General features: G+C 39.4%; 1 protein-coding gene and 1 pseudogene across 5 annotated transcripts in view; one reads left to right on the top strand and one right to left on the bottom strand.

The window, feature by feature from the left end:
- HSF2BP (heat shock transcription factor 2 binding protein) overlaps positions 1-12,021 on the top strand; it is a 245,728-nt gene that overhangs the window by 80,160 nt on the left and 153,547 nt on the right. The gene's annotated exons all lie outside the window — the stretch shown is intronic.
- LOC143648705 (ras-related protein Rab-2A pseudogene) lies at positions 6,184-7,322 on the bottom strand (annotated as a pseudogene).

Here is a 12,021-nt window from a genome sequence, read left to right as displayed (position 1 = left end):
ATTGGTGTGCAAGTATCTGTTTGAGAGTTTGCACTTTCTTTGGATATATACTTAGGAGTCGAATTGCAGGGTCATATGGTAATCTTGTATTTAATGTTTGAGGAACCACCATATTGTCATTCCCAATGACTACACCATTTTACATTCCCCAAAACAATGCATTAAAGTTTCGGTTTCTCTGTATCTTCTCTAACATTGTTATTTGCCATGTTTTAAAAAAGAATAGCCATCTTTGTGGCTGTACAGTAGTATCTTGTGTTTCTGATTTGCATTTACCTAATAACTAATAATGTTGTAGCATCTTATTGTATGCCTATCGGCCGTTTGAGTATCCTCTCTGGCAAAATGCCTGTTCAAAGCCTTTGCCATTTCAAAATTGGGCTGTTTGATTTTTTGTTGTAATGTTGTAAAAGTTCTTTCTTTTGGATATTAAGCCCTAATCACATATATTCTTTGAAAATATTTTCTTCCATTCTTTAGGTTGTCTTTTTGCTTTCTTGCTAAAGTCTTTGTACAGAAGTTTTTAATTTTTTTTATTTGAATGGGCAGGTACCAGGAATTGAACACAGGTTACTGGCATGGCAGATGAGAACTCTGCCTGCTGAGCCACTGTGGCCCAAAAGTTTTTAATTCTGATGAAATTGAATTTATCTGTTGTTTCTTTTGTTGCTTGTGATTTTGGTGCCATATCTAAAAATCCACTCTTGAATCTTATGTCATAAAGATTTACCCCTATGTTTTCTTCTAAGTGTTGGAGAAGCCATCTGGTCCTAGACTTTGCTTTGGTAAGACGTCTGGGTTTATTGATGCAGTATTTGCACTTGTTATGGTTTATTGGGGTCTTTCTATTTCTTCTTGAGTTACTTTAGGTAATGTGTGTGTTTTCAGGAATTTTTCCATTTTGTCTAGATTATCTGTTGTGTTGGTATACAGTTGTTCATAGTATTCTCTCTGTCTCTCTCTCTTTTTTGGCTGGGTCATGTTTTATCTATATATCTATCTATTTATTTATACAACCAGAGGCTCTTGGTATAATCACAGAGTTGTGCATTCACCACCACTGTCAATTTGAGAACATTCTCTTTGCTCCAAAACAAAACAAGATAGTTGTTCTAGTTTGCTAGCTGCCAGAATGCAACACACCAGAGACGGATTGGCTTTTAATAAAAGGGGATTTATTTTGTTGGTTCTTCAGAGGAAAGGCAGCTAACTTTCCACTGAGGTTCTTTCTTACGTGGAAGGCACAGGATGGTCTCTGCTGGTCTTCACTCCAGGCCCCTGGGTTCCAACAACTTTCCCCGGGGTGGCTTCTTTCTGCATCTCCAAAGGCCTGGGCTGAGCTGCGAGTGCTGAGATGAGGAATGCTGAGCTGCTAGGCTGTGCTACATTGCGCTCTCTCATTTAAGCACCAGCCAATTAAGTCAGACGTCACTCATTGCAGCAGACACGCCTCCTAGCCGACTGCAGATGTAATTAGCAACAGATGAGATTCACGTACCATTGGTTTGTGTCCACAGCAACAGAACTAGGTATGCTCACCTGGCCAAGTTGACAACTGAATCTAACTAACACAATAGTATTCTCTCGCTCTATTTTTTTTTTTTTTGGCTGGGCCATGTTTTATCTATCTTCTATCCATCTATCCATCTATCTGTCTACCTGTCTGTCCGTCCATCCATCCATCCATATCAGAGGCTCTTGGTATAATCACAGAGTTGTATATTCACCACTGCAGTCAATTTGAGAACATTCTCTTTGCTCCAAAGCAAAACAAAACAAAATCCCATAGCCCTTTCCCCCTCCTATTATTGATACTTAGCATTGGTATATGTGCTAGTTCGAAACAACGGTTACGTACCCCAGAAAGGCCATATCCTTTTCCTAATCCAGTCTTGTGGGGCCAGACTTATTGTTTAGGGTTCAACTTTTGATTAGATGGTTTCCACAGAGACTGACCCACTCATTTGTGGGTGTGAACTTTGATTAGATTACCTCCATGGAGATGTGGTCTCACCCATTTGAGGTGGGTCTTTATTAGTTTACTGGAATCCTTTGAAAAGGGAAACATTTTGGAGAAACCTCAGATGCAGATGCTTGGAGAAAAGTTGCTTCAGAGTTGACAGATATGCAGACATTTGGAGATGCTTAGAGAGAGGAGATATTTAGGCATAGATGTTTGGAGATGCAGAGCCTAGCAGATGTTGCCATTTGCCTTCCTACAAGATACTAAGCAAACCAAAACCCAGGATTGTGTCCTAGAGGAGCTACCTAAAGGCCCACAGATGCTTAGAGAGGAAACCACTGGCTTTAGAAGCTAGAAGCAACAGAGCTGTGGATAAGGAACAAGGATCAGCAGTAGCCAGCCATGTGCCTTCCCATGTGATAGACTTCGGCCTTCCTTGACTTACGGTATCTTTTTATGGATTCTTTAGTCTGGACATTTTTATGGCCTTAGAACTGTAAACTTGCAACTGAATGAATCCCCTTGTGTTAGTTAGGGTTCTCTAGGAAACAGAATCAACAGGAAATATCCTTAAATATAAAATTTATAAAAGTGTCTCACGTAACCATGGGAACATAGGGTCCAGAATCTGTAGGGCAGGCTGTGAAGCTGACAATTCTGATGGAGGATCTGGACATAGGAGAGGCTCACTGGCTGAAGCAGGAAGAGAGCCTGTCTCTTCTGAATCCTCCTTAATCACTGAATCCTCCAGTGATTAGATTAAGCACCATTCATTGCAGAAGACACTTCCCTTGGCTGATTACAAATGGAATCAGCTGTGGATGCAGCTGACATGATCATGATTTAATTCTATGTAATGTCCTCATAGCAACAGACAGACCAGCACTTGCCCAACCAAACAGATACCATCACCTGGCCAAGTTGACAGATGAACCTGACCATGACACTCCTTTTTAAAAGCCATTCCATTTCTGGTATATTGCATTGCCAGCAGTATTTAGCAAACTAGTATAATATAGTACCTTTGTTACACTTGATGAAAGAATATTACAATGTTGCTGTTAACTATAGTCCATAGTTTGCATTAGTTGTATTTTCCCATATATTAGTATCCTATTAACACCTTTTGATATTTGTTCTAATTAGTGTAAGAACATTTTTATATTTGTGCAATTAACCACAGTTATCACCCTCAACAGGTTTCACTGGGTGATACAGCCCCATGCTTTATCCTGTAGCTTTTTCCTTCTAGTGACATACACGACTTTGGACTTCCCCTTTCAACCACACTCACACTCAGCACTGTTAGTTATATTACAGTATTGTGCTACTGTCACCTCTATCAAATTTCCAAACATTTACAATCAACCTTATTAAAACTTCTTTGTTCATCTTAAGCATTACCTCTCCATTCCTTACCTTCTTTTTATGTCCTCATAACTTATACTCTATATTTTAACTCCAAGTTTACTCATTGTAATTAGTTTGTATTAATGAGACCATACAGTGTTTGTCCTTTTGTGTCTTACTTATTTCACTCAACATAATGTCCTCAACATTCATCCGTGTTGTCAGTGCATCAGAAGTTCATTCCTTTTTACAGTTGAATAATAGTCCGTCATTTATACACACACACAGACACCATTGTTTGTTTATCCATTCATTGGTTGATGGCAATTGTTGTGAATAATGAAAGTGTGAACATTGGTTTCTAAATATGTTTGCATCCCTGTTTTCAGTTCTTCTGGTTATACACCTCACAGTATCTCTTACAATCAGTAGCAATGTCTCCATTTTCATTTCTTATTTTAGTTATTTGCATCTTTTTTTTTTTGTCTAGATAAAGGTTTGTTAATTTTATTGATTGGTTTCAAAGGACAAACTTTAAATTTTGTTGATTCTTTCTATTGTTTTCTGTTTTCCATGTCATCTATCTCCGCTGTAATCTTAGCTCCTTCCTTCCTTCTGCTGACTTTGGTTTTCTGGGCTCTTCTCTCCGAGTGCCTGGAGGTGTGTGTCTGGGTCCTTATCAGCTTTGCGCGGCTCCTTCTGTCCCCCTGTGCTGGGCGCCTCCACCTGCAGACTCCAGACTCGGTACTCGGGAGAGCAACCCTGTCTGCTCACTTCCAGCAGTGATTTTGTGCTTTTGCAGAGGTAGTGTCATAACAGATGAATTGGAATGCTGACTGCTTTTCTCATGATAAGCTAGATTTTGGAAGGAGATGCTGTGATGTGGCCATGACTGGAGTGCGTCCAGCTGCACAGACCTTGAATTATGAATCTAGAAATCCAAACTGCTTTTGTGATGAAGTCAGACATCAAGAAGTCCAGAGTTTATTAATCATATTAGGCAGTTTTGGCATGTGTCAGGCTCAGTGATGATTCTAAAGTAAGTGTGCGTATGTGTATGAAGTACTGCACACCAAATGCTTTATCCCCAGGTCATCTGAATGGACCATCCTGGGCCAGGTTATGAGGCCAGCAGTGCTGGATTTGCATCCTCCATGTTCCCTTTTCCTCCGCTAGGTGAAAACCCCCCTCTAATTTAACTGTTCATAAGCGTGTTTACCTCACACCTCTAAAAAACCCTACAATATCTAATAGACTTTACCCTGTGGGTCATTTAACTAATTACTTAGGCATAAATGAATTTATCTAGGTTTTTATATTTTTAAGTTAATTTCTCATGAAGGAGGGAAATGGCATCACCTTTTAAGGGAATTTCGGGTAACATGTGAGAGAGAACCTGGTGGTGATGGTTGGGATCATCTAAGATGCCCCTGAAGGTAACTCTAATGTGCTTCCTGTTGGAGCACTATGTGTTTAGGAGGGCTACCAGAATGGGCGATTCTCTGCCTTTTCCCTTGCCCAGGTACAGTCGTGGGGTGCATTTTTTCAAAAGCTGCCATTGGGTGGAGTAAGAAATCTTCCTTGGCTTCAGCTCGTGTCCCACTGGAGTGCCTGCTTAGCAAGGAGGCCCCATAGGCCCTTCCACCCACTCTTGTCCTGCCTCTGCACCATCTTCCTGCCTGGTCTTCCCTCTGGTTTGTTTTCCTTTTAGATCACTCTGGAAAGAATGGGTTGTGCAATATATAGTGATGGGGGATTATGGCAATTGGATCTCTCCTTCACCCCATATGCAAAAAAAGTTTGGATGGACTAAGCACTTAAATGTGAAAAAACAAATTGTGACTCTACATGATACTAGAGAAGAATCTCTTTAAGATTCTAAGTAGAGAAAAATTTCTTTAAGAGAACACAAAAAGTTCTAACCAAAACAGAAGAGGTTGATGCAATAAAACTGGTAATACTCTCATATTTAAATTTGATGGTAGGTTACTCATGTTCCTTTGATTAAGTTTCGGCTTATACAGCTGTTCCATATGTTTTTGCATAGACCAAGCATTATTACATTCTAAAATGTTTAATTACAAAATGAAAGGCATATAAATTAAGGCAAAGAAAGAGGTCAGTACACTTAATAATCATGAAAAAACAAGACCAACTTTTAGGAGTATTCTCTTCTCACTAGTGTGTGTATGGTCTCAAAAAAATTAACTTAAAAAAATTGTGTTAATAAAATTGATCAACATATAATGCTAACACTCTTTTTTTTTTTTTTCAACAAATGGTGCTATAATAACTGGATACTCACATGGAAAAAGAATGAAATGTGACCACACCATACAGCATACAAAGAAAAAAAAGAAAGGAAAAAAAAACATTATTGTGTTTAAGGAAAAGATTAAAGTCTTCACAATGTGCCATCTAAACGTGGATACTCATTCTTCTGGGAGTTGCTTTTATTGTAGGGATTCCTTGCTTCCGCCCTTTTCACTCATCATACCATGTTTTTAATCAACAGTATCTATTAAGGTAAACAAATCCTTTTCTGAAGAGGCCTTAAGGAAATTGTGAACAAATTGCAAACTTTTGGCATTAAAGCAGGTTAAACACATTACACAGCCTTTAGTAATATACATTTAAGCATATTTTTCTTGGACTAGTAACAAGAAAAGATGAACATGCTTGTTAACAATGTCAAAAAGTTTAAAATTCAGCGTCCAAGCAATTCCTAACAATGCTTCTGTAGCTTTAAGCTCTGAACAGTATAGAATTTATGCAAATGCATTAAAGAATTCAAACTTGGCAAATTCCACCCAAGCAGGATATTAAATTATATATACAGGAAGTAAATGATAAATACAGAATTAAGAGTCCTTCTGTTTTTCCTTATAGCCTTGAAAAGTGACAAACTTTCTGAGGACAGTTCTATAATATTAAACATTAAGTAACCACAGGTGTTGGGAAGCCTAACTATAACAAACATTTAAAATATTCAGGATGACTTGGTAGTGTTTAATACAATTCAGTTTGTAGTCAAGGGCACAAGACAACATTTAACAAAAATAATCACATCAATTGACCTAGAAATCAAATGCAAATAGATATGAACACAATCTCCAAAATCTGTCTTTTAAAGTGAACATTCAAAGTTATACAAGAATTTGAAGGATTAAAGTCTTCTGTGACATAAAGCCATGTCAAATAGCTTCATGTCTCAGCTGAGCAGGAGGAGAGAGGGTTGAAAGAACAAGTGAGTAGGCCCCATGGGCAGCTAGACAGTAAAAAGAGACTCAGCAGCAGCCTCCCTCAGCCTGCTGTACTCCCTGATTGCATGCATGCGTCGCATTAGTAGCAGCATGCTGAGGGCCAATTTTAATGCCATTTGCCTCATTATTAATGTCAAAAACTCCTTCTTGGATTTTTTCATAAATTTCTTTTGCTGTATTAATGAATGCCTCTTCTACATTGGAAGCAGTCTTAGCAGAAGTTTCCATGAAGATAAGTCCATGTTCTCATGCAAAAGCTTCGCCTTCTTCTTTTTTTATTTCTCTTCTAGATTCTAAATTGCTTTTATTTCCAATAAGCGTAATAACCATGTTGGAATTGGAATGCTGGTGGGCGTCTTCTAACCAGGTTGTCAAAAGTGGTTGAATGTATCTCTCCTTGTAATATCATACACTAGCAAAGCCCCTGCTGCACCTCTGTAATATGACCTTGTGATGGATCGAAAGGACTCCTGCCCTGCTGTATCCCATATCTGAAGTTTTGTCTGTTTTCCATCAATAGTTATCATTTGAGCACCAAACTCTACACCAATAGTAAGGTTATGCACTGGCTGAAACCTCTTGTCTGTGAACTGTAGCAATAAACACGATTTACCTACACCAGTATCGCTGATGATGATGTATTTGAAGAGATAGGCGTACGCCATGGCCGTGGCCGCTTGGTGCCAGGGCACACGGCTCCTCCTCCTGCTGCTGCTCCTCCTCCTCGGTGCTCCTCACTCCAAGGCCGCTCACCCTCGAAACTCCAGGCCACGCCTGCTGCCGTCGTCGCCAACCGCCGGGAGTGAGGAGGTGAAGGAAAGCCAAACCAACTGACACCGGCGAAGCTGATGGAAAACACCGCCCGGCAGAGCCCAGCGAACAATAACAGCCTCCGCAGTGCCTTCGCCCCACCTCAGCGCCGACCCGGAAGTGCTGCGGCCTCCGGCGCCGTTCAATGCTAACATTCTTAACATATGAACATTCTGTATTTGGTGTGCAACAGTGGCTCACAGTATCATCACATAATTGTATATTTATCACCACGATCATTTCTCAGAACATTTACATCACTCCAGAAAAAGAAAGAAAAAGAAAAAAGAAAAAAACTCATACATACCATACTCCTTTCCCCTTCTTCTCATTGACCACTAGTATTTCCCTCTACCCAATTTAACAGTTGTTACTCCTATTATTTATTAATTTTTAATTCATATTTTTTATTCATCTGTCTATACTGAAGATAAAAGGAGCATGAGACACAAAGTTTTCACAATCATACAGTCACTTTGCGAAAGCTGTATCATTATACGATCATCTTAAAGAAACATGGCTACTATCCTTCCCTTTCTCCTCCTGCTCTGGCGGTTCTCGAACCACCACCATGCCCTCTTCTGCCTACACCGGCTCCTCCGCCACCGTCCTTGACAGCCTTGCCACTCTCACCTTTCCTCCTCCAGAACAGCTACTGGGGGAGTGGAGACGATACAGAGCAGCTCCCGGAGCCACAACGGAGATCAAAGGGACGGCGTACCCCATCCTGGAACGAATGACTGTCTGGGAGAACCAGCTCTGGTGAGATCGCTGAGGGGCGCGGGCTTTCCCAGGCGGGACGGCAAGCGGCCGGAGTCCCTCCCTTCCTCCTTCCCAGGCCAGCTGGCAGAATTGGGCAGACAGTCCCCTCGGGCCGCGGCATCTGGCGCCCCCACCACACAAGGCCCCCTGGACCAACTGAGAGAGTTGGGTCGGAAATCCCCAGACTGCGGAGAACGGTGACCAGGGGGTTCCCTTCCAAACACGTGACTCCCCGTGTTCGGAACCCCGGGCCGGCTGGCACTCTTCCAAGCCGCTTCGACTGGCGAACCTCCCCCATGGCGAGAGTTTTCCAAAGTTAAAGGACCCACAGCACCTTTTACTGGTAGAACCCGAAGACAAACGTGTGCCATGAGCGCCACCTACTGGGCAGGATAAGAAAAACAACCCAGAGATTTCACAGAAAAATCTTTCAACCTGTTGGGTCCAACACCCAGGGAAATCGGACTAAATGCCCAGACGCCAGCAGAAGATAACAGATCACGCTCAGAAAATTGAAAATATGACCCAGTCAAAGGAACAAACCAATAGTTCAAATGAGATACAGGAGCTGAAACAACTAATGCTGAATATACGAACAGAAATGGAAAACCTCTTGAAAAACGAAATCGATAAATTGAGGGAGGACATGAAGAAGACATGGGCTGAACAAAAAGAAGAAATAGAAAAACCGAAAAAACAAATCACAGAGCTTATGGAAGTGAAGGATAAAGTAGAAAAGATGGAAAAAAACAATGGATCCCTACAATGATAGATTTAAAGAGACAGAAGATAGAATTAGTGATTTGGAGGATGGAACATCTGAATTCCAAAAAGAAACAGAAACTATCCGGAAAAGAATGGAAAAATTTGAACAGGGTATCAGGGAACTCAAGGACAATATGAACCGCAGAAATATACGTGTTGTGGGTGTCCCAGAAGGAGAAGAGAAGGGAAAAGGAGGAGAAAAACTAATGGAAGAAATGATCACTGAAAATTTCCCAACTCTTATGAAAGACCTAAAATTACAGATCCAAGAAGTGCAGCGCACCCCAAAGAGATTAACCCAAATAGGTGTTCTCCAAGACACTTACTAGTTAGAATGTCAGAGGTCAAAGAGAAAGAGAGGATCTTGAAAGCAGCAAGAGAAAAACAATCCATCACATACAAGGGAAACCCAATAAGACCATGTGTAGATTTCTCAGCAGAAACCATGGAAGCTAGAAGACAGTGGGATGATATATTTAAATTACTAAAAGAGAAAAACTGCCAACCAAGACTCCTATATCCAGCAAAATTGTCCTTCAAAAATGAGGGAGAAATTAAAACATTCTCAGACAAAAAGTCACTGAGAGAATTTGTGACCAAGAGACCAGCTCTGCAAGAAATACTAAGGGGAGCACTGGAGTCAGATACGAAAAGACAGAAGAGAGGTATGGAGAAGAGTGTAGAAAGAAGGAAAGTCAGATATGATATATATAATACAAAAGGCAAAATGGTAGAGAAAAATATTATCCAAACAGTAATAACACTAAATGTTAATGGACTGAATTCCCCAATCAAAAGACATAGACTGGCAGAATGGATTAAAAAACAGGATCCTTCTATATGCTGTCTACAGGAAACACATCTTAGACCCAAAGATAAACATAGGTTGAAAGTGAAAGGTTGGGAAAAGATATTTCATGCAAATAACAACCAGAAAAGAGCAGGAGTGGCTATACTAATATCCAACAAATTAGACTTCAAATGTAAAACAGTTAAAAGAGACAAAGACGGACAGTATATACTAATAAAGGAATAATTAAACAAGAAGACATAACAATCATAAATATTTACGCACTGAACCAGAATGCCCCAAAATACGTGAGGAATACACTGCAAACACTGAAAAGGGAAATAGACACATATACCATAATAGTTGGAGACTTCAATTCACCACTCTCATCAATGGACAGAACATCTAGACACAGGATCAATTAAGAAATGGAGAATCTGAATATTAGTATAAATGAGCTAGACTTAACAGACATTTATAGGACATTACATCCCACAACAGCAGGATACACCTTTTTCTCAAGTGCTCATGGATCATTCTCAAAGATAGACCATATGCTGGGTAACAAAGCAAGTCTTAACAAATTTAAAAAGATTGAAATCATACACGACACTTTCTTGGATCATAAAGGAATGAAGTTGGAAATCAATAATAGGTGGAGTGCCAGAAAATTCACAAATACGTGGAGGCTCAACAACACACTCTTAGACATCAAGTGGGTCAAAGAAGAAATTGCAAGAGAAATTAGTAAATACCTCGAGGCGAATGAAAATGAAAACACAACATATCAAAACTTATGGGACGCAGCAAAGGCAGTGCTAAGAGGGAAATTTATTGCCCTAAAAGCCTATATCAGAAAAGAAGAAAAGGTAAAAATGCAGGAATTAACTGTCCACTTGGAAGAACTGGAGAAAGAACAGCAAACTAATCCCAAAGCAAAGCAAAAGGAAGGAAATAACAAAGATTAGAGCAGAAATAAATGAAATTGAAAACATGAAAACAATAGAGAAAATCAATAAGACCAGAAGTTGGTTCTATGAGAAAATCAATAAGATTGATGGGCCCTTAGCAAGACTGACAAAAAGAAGAGAGAGGATGCAAATAAATAAGATCAGAAATGGAAGAGGAGACATAACTACTGACCTCACAGAAATAAAGGAGGTAATAACAGGATACTATGAACAACTTTACGCTAATAAATACAACAATTTAGATGAAATGGACGGGTTTCTGGAAAGACATGAACAACCAACTTTGACTCAAGAAGAAATAGATGACCTCAACAAACCAATCACAAGTAAAGAAATTGAATTAGTCATTCAAAAGCTTCCTAAAAAGAAAAGTCCAGGACCAGACGGCTTCACATGTGAATTCTATCAAACATTCCAGAAAGAATTAGTACCAAATCTCCTCAAACTCTTCAAAAAGATGGAAGTGGAGGGAAAACTACCTAATTCATTCTGTGAAGCCAACATCACCCTCATACCAAAACCAGGCAAAGATATTACAAAAAAAGAAAACTACAGACCAGTCTCTCTAATGAATATAGATGCAAAAATCCTCAATAAAATTCTAGCAAATCGTATCCAACAACACATTAAAAGAATTATACATCATGACCAAGTAGGATTCATCCCAGGTATGCAAGGATGGTTCAACATAAGAAAATCAATTAATGTAATACACCATATCAACAAATCAAAGCAGAAAAATCACATGATCATCTCAGTTGATGCAGAGAAGGCATTTGACAAGATTCAACATCCTTTCCTGTTGAAAACACTTCAAAAGATAGGAATACAAGGGAACTTCCTTAAAATGATAGAGGGAATATATGAAAAACCCACAGCTAATATCATCCTCAATGGGGAAAAATTGAAAACTTTCCCCCTAAGATCAGGAACAAGACAAGGATGTCCACTATCACCACTATTATTCAACATTGTGTTGGAGGTTCTAGCCAGAGCAATTAGACAAGAAAAAGAAATACAAGGCATCAAAATTGGAAAGGAAGAAGTAAAACTATCACTGTTTGCAGACGATATGATACTATACGTCGAAAACCCGGAAAAATCTACAACAAAACTACTAGAGCTAATAAATGAGTACAGCAAAGTAGCAGGTTACAAGATCAACATTCAAAAATCTGTAGCATTTCTATACACTAGTAATGAACAAGCTGAGGGGGAATATCAAGAAATGAATCCCATTTACAATTGCAACTAAAAGAATAAAATACCTAGGAATAAATTTAACTAAAGAGACAAAGAACCTATATAAAGAAAACTACAAAAAACTGCTAAAAGAAATCACAGAAG

Source organism: Tamandua tetradactyla, chromosome 10, assembly GCF_023851605.1.
Source record: "Tamandua tetradactyla isolate mTamTet1 chromosome 10, mTamTet1.pri, whole genome shotgun sequence".
NCBI classification, from domain to species: domain Eukaryota; kingdom Metazoa; phylum Chordata; class Mammalia; order Pilosa; family Myrmecophagidae; genus Tamandua; species Tamandua tetradactyla.
The sequence above is the reverse complement of the archived record's forward strand: the minus strand, read 5'-3'. Positions and strand labels throughout refer to the sequence as shown.